Here is a 6858-nt window from a genome sequence, read left to right as displayed (position 1 = left end):
TATAAATATTATTTTATATTAATATTATATTTATTTTATTGTTAAACTATGATATTAGTTATTGATGTATTTTAAACGTTCTACTTATTAGGCTTATTATAAATGTGCGTTGAAGTTTTTAAATGTATATAATATAATACTTGAATTGAATGTTTTGGATACCGCATTAAATTAATGTTTTTATTAATATTTTACTGACTCAAAGTTCCCTCTCTTGGCACTGTGCATGTAAAATACCCCAACTATTGTTTTTATGGGAGAAAAAAACGGCTGTCTACTGGCGTCGAGTACTATCTTTGGATAACTTGTCTGTTTTTTAGGTAATAACGAGTGAAAATAGTTAGGTTAAATACATTTGAGTAGGCTTGTTTTGTTAAAAATCGAAAGCTGTAATGCTGAGGTGCAGAATGAAGCCTGTGAGCCACAAAGGTAAGTTTGCGTGCAGGCTCATTTCCGCCTATTTAGACAGCCTAGTCAGCTCGTTTTTTTGTGTGTGTATTGCATCACTTATAGCTCATAAACTTTTAAAATAGAGTTTAGGAAGATATATAACCACAACCATAAGCTTTGATTAGCTCTTAAAAGCTTGTCTCGTCAAAAGGCTCAACGCGACCGCGGACTTAAGGCCAATTTATACTTCTGCGTCGAGGGTACGCCGTAATGTGCGGCGTTGGCTACGCACGTAGGCGACGCCGTTATAAGCATTTATACTTTTGCGTTCAGGTCTTGTTGCTCTGCAGTACTGCTCCAAAACGCTAGTTGGCGGCGGAGAGTTTTAATGTTCCACTGTGTTTAGATTCCTCGCGGCTAGGGTACTACAAGCAATAGCGACTGAAAGAGAGTGGATCATGTTGGAGTTGGAGCTTATTGAGGTGGAAAAACAGTTCACTTTAGTGAAATTACTAAAACTGAAAGGCAGAAATGAGAGAAGACGTCGGAGGAGATGGTACGTGTGGAAATCATAGACAGTGATGGAAATGCGTGAGAAGGTACGTGCGGAAATGCGTAGGAGGAAATGCGATGCTACCAAGCCGACCAATCACCGATCTTGCGGTCCGCGTCGTCGCGACGTGTAGTTACATTTTTGAGGAGGTGCGCGTCAGGCGACGGCGAAGGGTACGCGGCATGGGACGCGTCTGTGCGTATGCTACGCCGTACCTACTGCGCGCACCCTACGCAGAAGTATAAATTGGCCTTTAAATAAACACACTGCTGGCAGCAGCAAGTCTGCGTCGTTCCATTCTTATCAATGACAGCGCGAGTCTCGTATCTCCCTGCTCCCAAGTCATAAACATCGTATCTCCGATTAAACATGATTTTGGGGAAATGTTGTGTTAATGTTGGTACACAACAGTACACTCTAAAAAATTGCTGGGTTAAAACAACCCAATTTGGGTTATTTTGGCAACCCAACGCTGGGTCAAATATGGACTAACCCAGCGGTGGGTTATTTTAACCCAGTTGGTTGGGTTAAATCTTTGACCCAACATGCTGGGTTGTTTAAACTGAACTCAACTATTGATTAAAAATTACTACATTGCTGGTTAAAAACAAACCTGAAATAGGTTTCAAAATAGTGAGTGCAGAGAATTACCAGAGGAAACAGTAATAATCATAAGGAGAAGATTTATTATTAATAAGAAAGATCATCCAAATGCATTAGAGAAGATATTCATAAGAAAAAAAATGCAATTTTTCATGCTCAGTGAACAACAAAACAAAACATTTCATTACAATTTGTTTATAAATATTTTTAAAATATTTAAAATAAATAATAAGTAATATTTAAAAAATAAAAAAACATCAATAAATTACATTAGCTTCACTTTTAACAATAAATTACACTAGCTTCACTTTAAACAATAATAAATTACATTAGCTTCACTTTTAACATTTACATAAGGTTATCAAAGTGGCACAAGTGCTTTATAAATTAGTTTGACACCCCTATAGCTTTTTAGAGATTAAGGTTAACAAATGGCACAAGAACATAGTGGCACAAGTAAAATACTTTAGATATATGCATTAGTCTGACAATTGTCCTCTTAATTTAAACTCATAACATTTTAGAGAGGGTTCGTTGTTTTGGTTCCAGTACTGCTTAACATGACAAATATCCACGGAGCAGTCTAACTGAAGGGGATTCTGTTCCTGGGAGTTTGTAGACAACCGTCTGCAAAAATTCCACACTGGTGCGCACTGCTTCGGGAAATGGATGTCCAAAACATAAAAAAAAAAAAAGTTTAAAGTATGTGTCCACAGCACCAAGTAGAGTTTTTGCTGTAGTGCCTGTTTGCCAACAACAAAGGCCTGATGGCACTGACCGTCATCCCCAAGAATGAAGGGGAAGGGTTTAGTGAGCCTCACCACCAGCAGGAATTCAACTGTGTTGGTCCCAACCTGTTAAAAACAGAAGAATGTTAAAAACTCACAACACAATGCAGCATTATATACAAAATTACAAACAAAATATCGATATACTGTTGTCCTCCTCCGTGCAATATGAGAACCGATACTTTGAAATGACTTAAGAAAAGGACCTGAGGATGAAGGTTAAAAAACCTTTATTAATCCATGGCTAGTCAAATAAAATTAAAACGCCTATGCGTTTCAGCCAGCAAGGCCTTCGTCAGCGCTTGAAGTGTTTGACAAACAGCTCACTTCCTTGTTAAGACCAGTAATCAATAAAAGCTGGTCTAGTCAACCGTTCTCTGAGATTTGTTTTTATGATAATCGAATGTAAAGAGTTTTATCTCTAAAAACTGTTTAGCTTATAATGCTAGTAAATGAGGGCATATAATAAATAAAAAGAAATCGCTAGTTAATACCACTAACAAGGCTTAAAATAGCCCCACACTAACACAGTAATATAATGAGGCTCCATACATGCAAAACAAAGCCGTTCACTTTGTGTATACAGTCAGGAGCCATCTTTGGAAAACAGTCTCGACAAGTCGAACAACGAACGCTGTTCATACAGTTCAGAAGTCCGCTGAACTTCATACAGTTCAACTCACTCAGCACATCTTTCGTGGTTCGACTTGTTGAGAAGTTGAGACTTGTACGTGAAGTGCTCTGTCTTTATAAAGTGTCTTCTTATTAAACTCTCTGTACACTTACACAGTTCTCAATGCTTCGTTTTGCATGTATGGACCCTCATTATATTACTGTGTTAGTGTGGGGCTATTTTGAGCCTTGTTAGTGGTATAAACTAGCAATTTCTTTTTACTTATTATATGCCCCCAAATACTAGCATTATAATCAAAACAGTTTTTAGAGATAAAACTCTTTACATTCGATTAGCATGAAAACAAATCTCAGAGAACGGTTGACTAGGTACCGATTTTTTATTAGACCAAAGGTTAATTTTGCGCCGGAGTTGTCCTTTAAGATATATGTGGATCTCTTTACTGAAGAGCACCAGAGGTATTTACACACTTTTACACCTGTTGATATGTTTAGCCATTTTAAGTTGCTCTTAGTATGGTCTGTATAGTGATGTGTGCAATGCTACATTACTTACATTATTGAATTCAATGAAAGACTTGATATTTTCTTTTCTAGTTTCCTCATCAATTTGTTCATCTGTTAAGAGAAAAAGAGACAAGAGAAGAATGTAAGAAAACTGATCTATTCAGGGCTCTACAATGCGAGTATTTCACTCGCATATGTGCCTGAAAATAGTTGTGTGTGAACTTATAAAATAATTTACGAGTGCACGAGTGAAGGGCTGGTCTCAATACACTGAACAAGAGCGCGATGAAGCGAAGCATACCATTGGTTTCACATAAAAAGCATACAAGTGGAGGGGGTCACACTGTGAACATAACATGATGACGTAATTTTATTCAAATGAGAGTGACGATTCGCAACCAATGAGCCAATCACTGAAATAGTGTGCTTAGTAATATTGCAAAGTCTGTTGTCATAACAATGTGCACGCTGAGTAAAAGCTTTCAATGCGCACATAGGGATGTCCCAGTCGCGGCAAGTTAAAGTTGACAGGGAAAATGTAGGCCTACATTAAATTGATCCTCTGAGTTACGGATCGATCTTTAGAAATGAATATGAAAATCGATTCAGAATTGGTGAATCGATTTTTTTCAACACAGCCCCACACATTTGTGTGCTTATAATGTTTAAAATGTTTTCAATGAAATCGAAAAGAAGCAGAGTGGTGTTTTATAACATATTTCGTTTCATTGTTGCCTAAAATGTACTTAACAGAGATAACCGAAGTAGCAGAGCGTGGTGAGTGGCGCATTTAAGAACAAGCTGTTCCATTAGCAGAATTACTGGACTCACGTTCTAGGAAGTCATTCTCCTGAACCGGACTTTGCATAGGATACTTGGTATTGAGAAACGCCAAATGCCAACACTTGTTTCTTGTGACAAACATGCCGAGAAGCAATAAAAAACTCCATTGTTGTTTACTATGTTGCTTTCTTCATGCGAAAATGACGTCGATTGCTTCTTTCCGGCAAACACTATGCCTATTAAGTAAGGGTACTGTTGGTGGTGGAACCGACCCGATTCGTACTGTACCGTACCGCTCAGTGGAAATGAGCCATTAGCCTACTAGTACTGCAAAAGAAAAAAGCAAGCGGGCTTTTTTTGTTTTGTTTTTAGCACTTTATACTTTATTGAGGTGTTCATTATTTGTATCTATTTTGAAGCAGGCTAAAAATAATATTAGGATAATTGTTAAACAGGTAGTTCACCTAAAATAGAAAATTCTGTCATTTATTACTCATCATGTTGTTTTCATTTTTTTTTTTTTTCATTTAGGAGCACATGTACTTGGAAAAAAGGTTAGCATAGAGTCCTGCTATTCAAAGCTCAATGGATTTTAATTAACATATAAAGAAGTGCATTTTAATTTGACTTAAATAAAGTTTACCTTTAAAGATTGGTATCAAGACATCGAAGTTCCATTCTTTCAGCTTCTCCTGTACAAAATGATCCATAAGCTGTTATTCTGCAACCTGTCAGTGGGAAAATGGGGAAATTGGCAGAGGCTGTGAGTCATCACGTTTCTTAAAACATTTAAAATGAGACAAAATGGTCTGTATATCAAACAGATGAGAATATGAAAAATTCAAATACACTTAACTTTTGAGCACATACTTATATTAATCAATGACTTATAAAAAGACAACTTTGCACTAGACACCAATATATATGTATATATTTTTATTTTATATATATATATATATATAATATATTTTTTTTTTTTTGCCTGATACAGATATTTTCCATTTGCTCACTTATTTGAACTTTTGTCATTAAAACATAACTGTTTAATCAAGTTTTAAATAACCAAAAGTCAAAAACACATGCATTAAAGGGATAGTTCATCCAAAATGTAAATTCTGTCATTAATTACTCACCCTCATGTCATTCCAAACCCCTAAGACCTCTGTGCATCTTCACAACACAAATTAAATTATTTTTGTTAAAATCCGAGGGCTTTCTGACCCTTAACATCATTTTAATTTGTGAACTAACCATTTGAGATAAACTGGCTAGTTTATTGCAGCATAATCAAATCTTTTCACTGAATCCATTATTCCAGGGTCAATTTATTATTCAAGAGGCAAACATTATTGTTGTTGTTATTGTTTTATTATTACTATTATTATAATATATAAAATGTATTTTGTAAAGATTTAATTTTGTCTGGGCAAATATTAAATTATTGTACACAGAGAAAAACGTTGGATTATGCACCAGACATGTTCAGTGCCTTCTCGTAGTTCATTAATAAAATATAACAGTGTCCAATGTGCATAGCTGGTACTATCCATCCTAAATAGTATGTGACATTAGTAATTTTGTCAATACTATTTAGGGCAGATAGTGTGGATAGTATTCACATTGGGACTGTATTATCACTTATATCTGTGTAAATATGACCATCTGACCATGGTTTTAAATTTCCACGCAAGTGCATCTTCTAACATTAGCTGCTACAGATTTGTCACACTAAACTCACTCATATGCTTTGTGTAAAGCCATTTCTCAACATCTTAGGATATTAAATGTGTGTGTTGTAGCTTGTTTAAAGCTTGTTAGTATAGTGGTTAACAAGTAAAACTGCATTTTATTAGGTCTGAAGAACATTGTAGCCTGCGCTAAGTTACTTCTCTCTGTTTATAGATATGAATATTTTATACGTTAGCTTAGCTTAGGTAGCTAACTTAACTTACTCTGCAGTAGAGATAGGTCCAACAAGTCCGACTATAAACACTTAACTTACTCAAACTAGGGTTTCATGACTGTACAAAAACACGGCTTGGAAGATGAACTCATGACGTACTCTCTAATTTTGATAATTTGAAATAAAAAAGGCGACAGCCTGACGCGAGTTTTTAATAAAAAAAGCAAACGACGATCGCATACCGACAATCGTCGACCTTATATAAATATAAACGTTAGCGAAGTTAAATTACTCATAAGTCACATATTTCTGGGGAAATGTTGGCCAAAAGAGGTAATTTAACGTTATCTGACTTATTCAAAAATCAGGGAAAAGCTATAACGTTATAACAAAGTATAAAAATAACGAAGCTAGGGCTTCAAGACTTATTGTGTCCTGTGAATCGCGCTATTTTGCATACTTAAACATTTTTTGGGGTACAGTAATAGTTTTCTGCATTAAATACTCTAAAGCATACCTTTTTCGCCGAATAACAGCTGTCCTTGCTGAAAAACGATCATCTGAGGTGATCCAAAATGCCCGCAAATGCAGAGTTGTTGCCTCGTCTGTGGCGTCGATGGGTGAGGGGTGGGTTCACTGTTTCAACGGTCACAACCGGCAACCCAGCGTTGGGTTACACAAAAAAACTACCCAACAAT

At 36.0% G+C, this 6858-nt stretch overlaps 1 long non-coding RNA gene across 1 annotated transcript; it reads right to left on the bottom strand.

The window, feature by feature from the left end:
- Positions 1-1609: 1609 nt before the first annotated feature.
- LOC148977373 (uncharacterized) lies at positions 1610-6858 on the bottom strand. Its single transcript, XR_016145438.1, has 4 exons — positions 6678-6858; positions 4901-4985; positions 3524-3585; positions 1610-2400 (listed from the first exon to the last, which is right to left on the bottom strand). It is a non-coding gene; the product is annotated as an uncharacterized LOC148977373 (long non-coding RNA).

This window comes from Pimephales promelas, chromosome 10, assembly GCF_988280905.1.
Source record: "Pimephales promelas chromosome 10, fPimPro1.hap1.1, whole genome shotgun sequence".
Taxonomy (NCBI): domain Eukaryota; kingdom Metazoa; phylum Chordata; class Actinopteri; order Cypriniformes; family Leuciscidae; genus Pimephales; species Pimephales promelas.
This window is presented reverse-complemented; position numbering and strand designations above follow the sequence as displayed.